Here is a 9,374-nt window from a genome sequence, read left to right as displayed (position 1 = left end):
TGCTAAAGAAGGAGAAGTGTAGTAGATGACAGATGAAGAAGAATTCTTCAAAGAGATTCAAGGCATAAGAAGGACTTGACTAGCCATTGCTGATTTTGAAAATGGAGGAAAGGGGCCATAAGCCAAGTTACACAAGTGACCTCTACAAGCTGAGCACAATCTCCATCGGACAACCATCAAAGAAATAGAACTCCAATACTAAAACTGCATGGAACTGAATTCTGTCAACAACCTGAATGAACTTAGAAGTGGATTCATCCTCAGAGCCTTCAGAAAAAAAAAAAAAAAGCTCTGCTGAAAACTTGAATTTGGCCTGTTAAAATCCAGAGAAAAAACTGAGCCACCCTGGCATGGACTTCTGATGTATACTGTGTAATTTTTTAAATGAGTGTTATTTTAGGGCACTAAATTTGTTGCAATTTGTTGTGGAGCACAATAGAAAAGAAATAGAGAATATGTTCAGTCTTTCACTGTTGAATATGGCATTAGTTGGCCACCTCCACCCCACAGGTTGAAGTAGTTCCTTTATATTCTTGGTTTGCTGTTTCTCTCAGCAATGGGTACTGAATTTTGTCACTTTTTTATTGCATCCACTTAGATAATTGTATGTTTTTCAACATTTTTCTATTAATGTGGTGAATTATATTGATTTTTTTCTCTTTTTAATTAATATTCAGAAAAGTAATGACAACAAATTGAGTTTTTCATTTAAAGCATATAAAGGCGTAGGGTCGCAAAAGGATACTCACTGTAGTATGGTGAAATTATTTATGCTGAGTAGATGAGTATTAATCCTCATTTTTTATCTTTTCTTAAGTAACAGCTTTCAGTTCAGTTCAGTTTAGTCGCTCAGTCGTGTACGACTCTTTGCGACCCCATGAATCGCAACATGCCAGGCCTCCCTGTCCATCACCAACTCCTGGAGTTCACTCAGACTCACGTCCATTGAGTCAGTAATGCCATCCAGCCATCTCCTCCTCTGTCGTCCCCTTCTCCTCCTGCCCCCAATCCCTCCCAGCATCAGGGTCTTTTCCAATGAGTCAACTCTTCACATGAGGTGGCCAAAGTACTGGAGTTTCAGCTTTAGCGTCATGCCTTCCAAAGAAATCCCAGGGCTGATCTCCTTCAGAATGGACTGGTAGGATCTCCTTGCAGTCCAAGGGACTCTCAAGAGTCTTCTCCAACACCACAGTTCAAAAGCATCAATTCTTTGGCACTCAGCTTTCTTCACAGTCCAACTCTCACATCCATACATGACCACAGGAAAAACCATAGCCTTGATTAGATGGACCTTTGTTGGCAAAGTAATGTCTCTGCTTTTGAATATGCTGTCTAGGTTGGACATAATTGAGGTATAATTCACTTATCATGTAATTTCCCCTTTAAAATGTACAATTCAGTGATTTTTAGTATATTCAGAATTGTACAACCATATTATCTATTATCAGTACATTTTCATCACCCCCAAAGAAGCCCTGTACCCATTAGCAATAATCTCCCATTCTCTCCTCCACCCAGTCCCAGCAATCACTAATCTACTGTCTGTTTCTATGGATTTGCCTATTCTAGACATTTCATATAAATGAAGTCATTCAACATGCAGCCTTTGCGACTGGCTTTTTTCATGTAGCATAATTTTTAAGGATAATCCACACTTACTATTTATAAGTACTTCTTCCTTTTTATTGCTGAATGTTCCATTATATAGAATAGCTTATTTCATTTATCCATTCATCAGCTGATGAGCAATTAAGTTTTTTCTAGTTTTTTACTATGATGAATAATGCTATTATGAACATTAATGTACAAGTTTTTTTGCAGGGATGAATATTTTCAATTCTTTTGAGTATATAACTAGATGTAGAATTGTTAGGTCATATGCTGTCTCTAAGTTGTATATTTTGAGAAACTGCCAAACTCTTTTCCAAAGCAGCTGTGCTATTTTACAGCCCCACTAGCAATGTATGAAGATTCCAATTTCTCTACATCCTTGCAACAATTGTTACTGTGTTTCATTTCAGTCATTCTAGTGGGTGTAAAGTGGTGTCTCACTGTAGTTTTGATATGCATTTCCTTAATAACTGACGATGTTGATAAGTTTTTTGTGTTTAATAACCATTTGCATATCTTCTTTGGAGAAACATCTATTCAAATCTTTAGCCAATTTTTAAAAATTATTTTTCTGTTAATTTTTGAGTTGTAAGAGACCTTTACATTTCTGTATACAGATCCCTTATCAAATATATGACTCGCAAATATTTTCTTTGTATGATTTTATTTTCACTTTTTTGATGTTGTCCTTCAAGGTACAAATATTTTCAATATTGATGACATTCAATTTATTTTTTTTTTTAATTTATTACTTGGAGTTCTGTCCACAGGCGCCACCTGGGAATCATTTCACAATCCCAGCAGGAGCAGCACCATAGATTCCTTTAAAGTGGTGCTGGAGGGGCCAGCACTTTGGGGCTTCTGGCCACAGGTGGGCAAGGACTTCACTGTGCCCTTCTCCATCTCCTGGCTCACTCAGTCCTGGAGGTAAAGCTGCGCAGGCCAGCATGGCTGTGGGTGACTGCGTGCTGAGTGTTGATGGTGAGAACGCCTCATCCAGCATGGCCGTGGGTGACTGGGTGCTGAGTATTGATGGTGAGAATGCAGGGGGCCTCATACACATGGAAGCCCAGAACAAGATCCACGCCTGTGGGGAGAGCCTCAGCCTTGGTCTCAGCAGGGCTCAGTCCCCTCAGAGGAAACAGCAGAAGGCCCTGGCCCCTCGCCATGGACCCCCTCTCCCCACTCCCACCCCTGCCCAGGCAGTACACCTTTGCACCCAGTGCTTTCCTCAACAATACACCTGGCCTTCAGGGCAACCCCGCTCGCTGACAGTGCCCTGTAGCAGAATGGACAGCTGCTTAGCAAGTAGTGGCTGATGGAGGACACGGAAGACTGGCAGTCGAGGTCTGGGACAGGCCAGTCCCATTTCTTCTGCATCCTCGCCCACCTCACGAGCACTGAGTTCATGCAAGACCTGATAAGGAGCACCTGAAGAAACCAAGGGAAAACTATGTCCTGGAGCTGCAGAGCCCATGCCACACCCACCTCCAGGACCGGCACCCCTGGCACTCTGCCCATGTGCTCAACATGCAATGGTAGTTTGGCCCTCGCTGGCTGGCTGCCCCCTCTGCCTCTCTTTCTGTTCTTCCACCTAGGGCACCTCCCCTTGGCGCTTCCAGCTTCTGCCTACCTCACCCATCCCTTTGTTGCCCCTGCATTGAGCCTCCTGCTGGCCTAGCCCTGGCTGCCCTACTGGCACTGGGCCTGGCTCCATTTGACACTGTCCTCTCTCTTTGCCCTATGGTACTGCTGTCTGCCAGGTCTGTGCTGGCTTGGGCATGAAAATAACTTCTTAGCCCTGCTTAAAAAAAAAAAAAAGTCTGCTTGCCAATGCAGAGATACAAGAGGCAGGGGTTGATCCCTGGGTGGGGAAGATCCTCCAGTAGGAAATGGCAATCCACTCATTTTCTTTTCTGGAAAATTCCATGGACAGAGGAGCCTGGTGGCCTACAGTCCACGGGGTTGCAAAGAGTCAGACAAAACTGAGTACACACACACACACACACAAACACATGCTGTGAAAGGATTCCTCCCATCTAGTTAATTGGCACATCCATCATGTCATATGTCATACATTTATCTTTTTTTGATGAGAACATTGGCATTCTACTCTCTTATACAACACTGCGTTGATTCACCATGCTATACAATACAACCTTATACCTTACTCATCTTATAGCTGAAAGTTTATACCTGTTTACTAATCTCTTCCTATTTCTCCCTAGGTCCTGGCCACAATTTTATACTCTCTGTTTCTGGTTTGTTTTTCAAGATTCCACATATAATGAAATCTAAATTCAGTATTTTTCTTTCTCCACCTGGCTTATTTCACTTAGCATCTATGTGTTCATCTATGTTTCAAAAGTGGCAGGATTTTCTTCTTTCACATGACTGAATAATATTGTATTCATTGTGAATATATACCACAGCTTCTTTATCCACTCACCCACTGACAAACACTTAAGTTATTTCCATACCTTGATTATGTGAGTAATACTGCAATGAACATGGGAGTGCAGATGTCTCTTCAATATCCTGTTTTCATTCCTTTTCGATATATACCCAAAAGTGGGATTGCTGGATCATATGGTAGTTCTATTTTTAATTTTCTGAAGCACCTCCCTGCTGTTTTCCATAGCAGTTGCACCATTTTACAGTTCCCATAACTGTGCACAAAGATTTCCTTTTCTCCACAACCTACCAGCACTTGTTATCTCTAGTCTTTTTGATGATGGTCATTTTAACAGGAGTGAGGTGATAATATCGTGATTTTGATTTCCCTCATGATTAGTGATGTTAAGAAACTTTTTATGTACCTGTGAGCCATTTGTATGTCTTTGGAAAAATGTATATCCCATCCATTTTAAAATCAGATTTTTTTTTGTTTTGTTACTGAATTGCATGAATTCTTTTTTAAAAACAACAATGGCTAGTTTTGTATTCAAGAGTTCTAATAATTGCTTATTTTTAATATTTATTTATTTATATGGCTGTATCAGGTCTTAGTTGCAGCACGTGGGATCCTCATTGCATCATGCAGGATCTTTCACTGTCGCACACAGATTCTATTTAGGGTGCAAGGGCTTAGTTGCCCCTCAGCTTGAGGAATCTTAGTTCCCCAACCAAGGCTTGAATTAACATCCCCTGCATTGCAAGGCAGATTCTTATTCACTGGACCACCAGAGAAATCCCTGAATTTTGCATGAATTCTTGATGTATTTTTGGATACTTACACCTTATCAGATGTATGACTTGCAAATACTTTCTTCCATTCCATACATTGTCTTTTCACATTGTTGATGGTTTGCTTTACTATGCAGGAGCTTTTCAGTTTGATGTAATCCTTGTTCATATTTTCTTTTGCTACTTTTGCTTTTAATGAACTATCCAAAAAAATCATTACCAAGATCAATGTCAAGAAGCTTATCTATGTTTTTTATGGTTTTGGTTCTTATGTTCAAGTCTTTAATGTATTTTGAGTTAATTTTTATGTGCGGTATAAGATAGGAGACCAGTTCCATTCTTGTGCATCTGGCTATCCAATTTTCTCAACCTTATTTATTGAAGAACTATACTCTCCCCTTGGTATATTCCTGCCTCCTTTGTCATCAAGTTGGCCATATAGGCATGAGTTTATTTCTGGACTACTTTTATAATTCATTCATCTATGTGCCTGTTTTTGCACAATGCCATACTATTTGATTACTACAGCTGTGTAGTATAGTTTGAAATCAGGAAACATGATGCCTCCAGCTTTATTCTTCTTCCTGCACTAGATTACTTTGACTACTTGGGATATTTTGTGGTTCTATACACATTTTAGGATTTTTTTATTTATGTGAAAAAATGCCATTGGAATTTTGATAGGAACTGCATTGAATATTAGATTGCTTTGAGTAGTATGGAAATTTTAACAACATTGTTTCTTTCAGTCCATAAGCATGGAATATATTCTGTGTCTTCTTCAATTTCAAAGTCTTAAGAGTTTTCAGATCTTTTACCTCCTTGGTTAAATTTATTCCCTAGAATTTTATTCTTTTCAAAGAAATTGCAAATGGACTTCCTTTTTTATTAAAATATTGATGATTTACAATATTAATTTCAGGTGTACAGTATAGTGATTCAGTATTTTTGAAGATTATACTCCATTATAGATTATTACAGGTAGTAGATATAATTCCCTGTGCTATACAGTATGTCTTTGTTAATTATCTATTTTATATACAGTAGTTTTTAATCTATTAATCCCATACCTCTAATTTGTTCCTTCGTGAATTCAGGTTGTTAATACTTTCATATTGCACTATGCTTATTATTTTCCCTTCTTGTAGTGTCTTTGTCTGGTTTTGGTTAATAGAGTAATGCTGGCCTCATAAAGTGAGTCCAGAAGTGATCACTCATCTTTCAGTTCAGTTCAGTTCAGTCACTCAGTTGTGTCTGACTCTTTGCGGCTCTATGAACAGCAGCACGTCAGGCCTCCCTGTCCATCACCAACTCCCCGAGTTTATCCAAACTCATGTCCATTGAGTTGGTGATGCCATCCAACCATTTCATCCTCTGTCGTCCCCTTCTCCTCCTGCCTTCAGTCTTTCCCAGCATAGGGTCTTTTCAAATGTGTCAGCTCTTCACATCAGGTGGCCAAAGTATTGGAGTTTCAGCTTCAGCATCAGTCCTTCCAATGAACACTCAAGACTGATCTCCTTTAGGATGGACTGGTTGGATCTCCTTGCAGTCCAAGGGACTCTCAAGAGTCTTCTCCAACACCACAGTTCAAAAGCATCAATTCTTCGGCGCTCAGCTTTCTTCACAGTCCAACTCTCACATCCATACATGACCACTGGAAAAACCATAGCCTGGACTACACAGACATTTGTTGACAAAGTAATGTCTCTGCTTTTGAATATGCTGTCTAGGTAGGTCATAACTTTCCTTCCAAGGAGAAAGCGTCTTTTAATTTCATGGCTGCAGTCACCATCTGCAGTGATTTTGGAGCCCCCAAAAATAAAGTCAGCCACTGTTTCCACTGTTTCCCCATCTATTTGCCATGAAGTGATGGGACCAGATGCGATGATCTTCGTTTTCTGAATGTTAAGCTTTAAGCCAACTTTTTCACTCTCCTCTGTCACTCTCATCAAGAAGCTCTTTAGTTCTTCTTCACTTTCTGCCCTAAGGGTGGTGTCATCTGCATATCTGAGGTTATTGATATTTCTCCCGGAAATCTTGATTCCAGCTTGTGTTTCTTCCAGTCCAGCGTTTCTCATGATGTACTCTGCATATGAGTTAAATAAGCAGGGTGACAATATACAGCCTTGACGTACTCCTTTCCCAGTTTGGAACCAGTCTGTTGTTCCATGTCTAGTTCTAACTGTTGCTTCCTGACCTGCATACAGATTCCTCAAGAGGCAGGTCAGGTGGTCTGGTATTCCCATCTCTTTCAGAATTTTCCACAGTTTCCTGTGATCCACACAGTCAAAGGCTTTGACATAGTCAATAAAGCAGAAATAGATGTTTTTCTGGAATTCTCTTGCTTTTTTGATGATCCAACGGATGTTGGCAACATGATTTCTGGTTCCTCTGCCTTTTCTAAAACCAGCTTGAACATCTGGAAGTTCACGGTCACTCACCTTTAACATGTTGGAAGAGTTTACAAAAAATTGGAATTAATTCTTCTTTAAATGTCTGTTATAATGCACCAGTGGAACCATCTGGTTCCGAACTTTTCTTCGTTGGGAGCCTTTGATTACTGACCTATAATTCTTCCTACTAAATGATGTGTTCAGATTTTTCATGATTCATTCTTGGTAGGTTGGACATTTCCAGTAATTTATCGATTGTTATATTTCAACTGAACAATACCTAGACCAGATAAAGAGGGCCAAGACCTTTATTTCAGCACCCTGTAGTTATTTCTTTAGCAGCATTATATCTGTTAAAATTGCTAGATTGTATCCTGCACTGGACAGCAAGTACCTAATGAACAATAGGCTGTCCTGATCAACACAGTCATTCCAGAGCTGAGTGCACTAAGATAAAAAGTAACCCTCATTTTTCATGGATTCCATATTTATGAACATACCTCATTACTAAAGTTTACTTGTGACCCCCAAAATCAAATTTCGCTGTGTTTTCTTGCTCATTTTTTGACATTTACAAAATAGGAGAAGATTTTAGTCAGTCAATACACATTTTCCTGCTGCTGCTGCTGCTAAGTCACTTCAGTCGTGTCCAACTCTGTGCGACCCCATAGACAGCAGCTCACCAGGCACATTTTCCTAGCTAAGGTCAAAGAAGGCAGTGCTCTGCCTTCTTGTTTCAGATATCAAACTGTAAACAACTGTTGTTTTCACAGTCTATTTGTGTTTCTTTTTGCTTTTTTGTGACTTTCGTTGATGACTTGGTTGTTTAAAATGGTCCCCAAATATAGTATTGTAGTGCTCTCTAGTGTTCCTAAGCACATGTAGGCTGTGATATGCCTTACAGAGAACACACGTGTTAGATAAGCTTCCTTTGTACATGAATTACAGTGCTGTTAGCTGTGACTTAAATGTTAATGAACCAATTAAACACAGTGTCTTCAAACAGAAGCACACATAAAGCAAGATTATATATGTTAGCTGACCAAAATGTGATGCTCACAGGAATGTAATGTGTACTTCCTCTAGTAGCAACAGTTCAATATTCACTAATCCAGTGTTTCAGCAACTTGACTAGAATCAACTATATTTGTTGAATGCATGAAGCTGGATCATTTGATTCCAAACCCAAATGCTTGTGTGACTGCAGTATATGGTGGTATACAGGCAGCATGCAATAGTATATGGTAGTAACAGTGATTGTGGAGACAAGCTTCCTTAGAGTTCAATCCTGGCTCTTTGACTTGCTAGCTGTCTAATTTGGGGCAAATTATTTAACTTTTCTCTGCCTTCTTCCACAATTGAAAGTGCAGACAAAATAGTTGCTAATGGTTGCCTGGGCTGGGTGTTGGGGGAGGGGACTGACCACAAAGAGGCACAAAGAAAGTTTTGAGAAATATTCTGCACCTTGTTTATAGGTTTACAGTGGTAGTTACAAAACTGTCTATGTTTTTCAAAACTCACAGAACTTAAAAGGGTAAATTTCACTTTGTATAAACTCTAACAGTAAATTTGAAGGTTTAAAAAGGAGTAACAGTCAAGATTAAAGGAATAATGCACATAAAACATTTACTGCACTACCTGCTTATATACTCTAAATATTTGTAACTTTCTAACAATAACAGGGAAAGGTTAGGGGGTGTGAGGAAAAGCAGAGTGGACTCCTGAACCAGGGTCCTAATCTGGCTCTTTCACATATTAGCTACATGCTGAGCTCAGTTTAGGGTGTTCACTTGCTTACTGTAAATCTGACTGGACAACACACGTGAAACATCTGTGTAAACCATGGAGTCACATAGAAGAGTGAGAAATGGAATTTTTCATGAGACAGCAGTACAAAATCACAGGGCCACATAAACTGGGGTTTTAAGGCCATCTCTGCAAGGTAGTAGAATTTGGTGGGCTGTGAAACCACTGAGAAAAGGAGAATGCGTCTCTTTTTAAGAAACTCGGTCCTAATCCTATTCAAGTCACTACTGGCTCCTATTAATTCCAAGACAACCCAACTGGCCTAATGAGGTACAGGCATACCTCAAACTTGAAGGAATCCCAATGCCAGGAGGATGTAAGAGCTGAGTTTGGCAGCACATCTTTCTGCTGGACAATGCAGTAGGAGTCAGACACCAT

General features: G+C 39.8%; 1 pseudogene across 1 annotated transcript; it reads left to right on the top strand.

Annotated features, from left to right (window-relative positions):
• Window positions 1–556: 556 nt before the first annotated feature.
• Window positions 557–3,407, top strand: LOC147379526 (PDZ and LIM domain protein 7 pseudogene; annotated as a pseudogene). Its single transcript, XR_015169626.1, has 2 exons — window positions 557–560; window positions 2,382–3,407. The product of XR_015169626.1 is annotated as a PDZ and LIM domain protein 7 pseudogene (transcript).
• The last annotated feature ends 5,967 nt before the right edge of the window (window positions 3,408–9,374 follow it).

The sequence above is a fragment of the Bos grunniens genome, chromosome 1, assembly GCF_055505025.1.
Source record: "Bos grunniens cultivar Pamir isolate PY7600 chromosome 1, Bosgru_T2T1.0, whole genome shotgun sequence".
NCBI lineage: Eukaryota > Metazoa > Chordata > Mammalia > Artiodactyla > Bovidae > Bos > Bos grunniens.
This window is presented reverse-complemented; position numbering and strand designations above follow the sequence as displayed.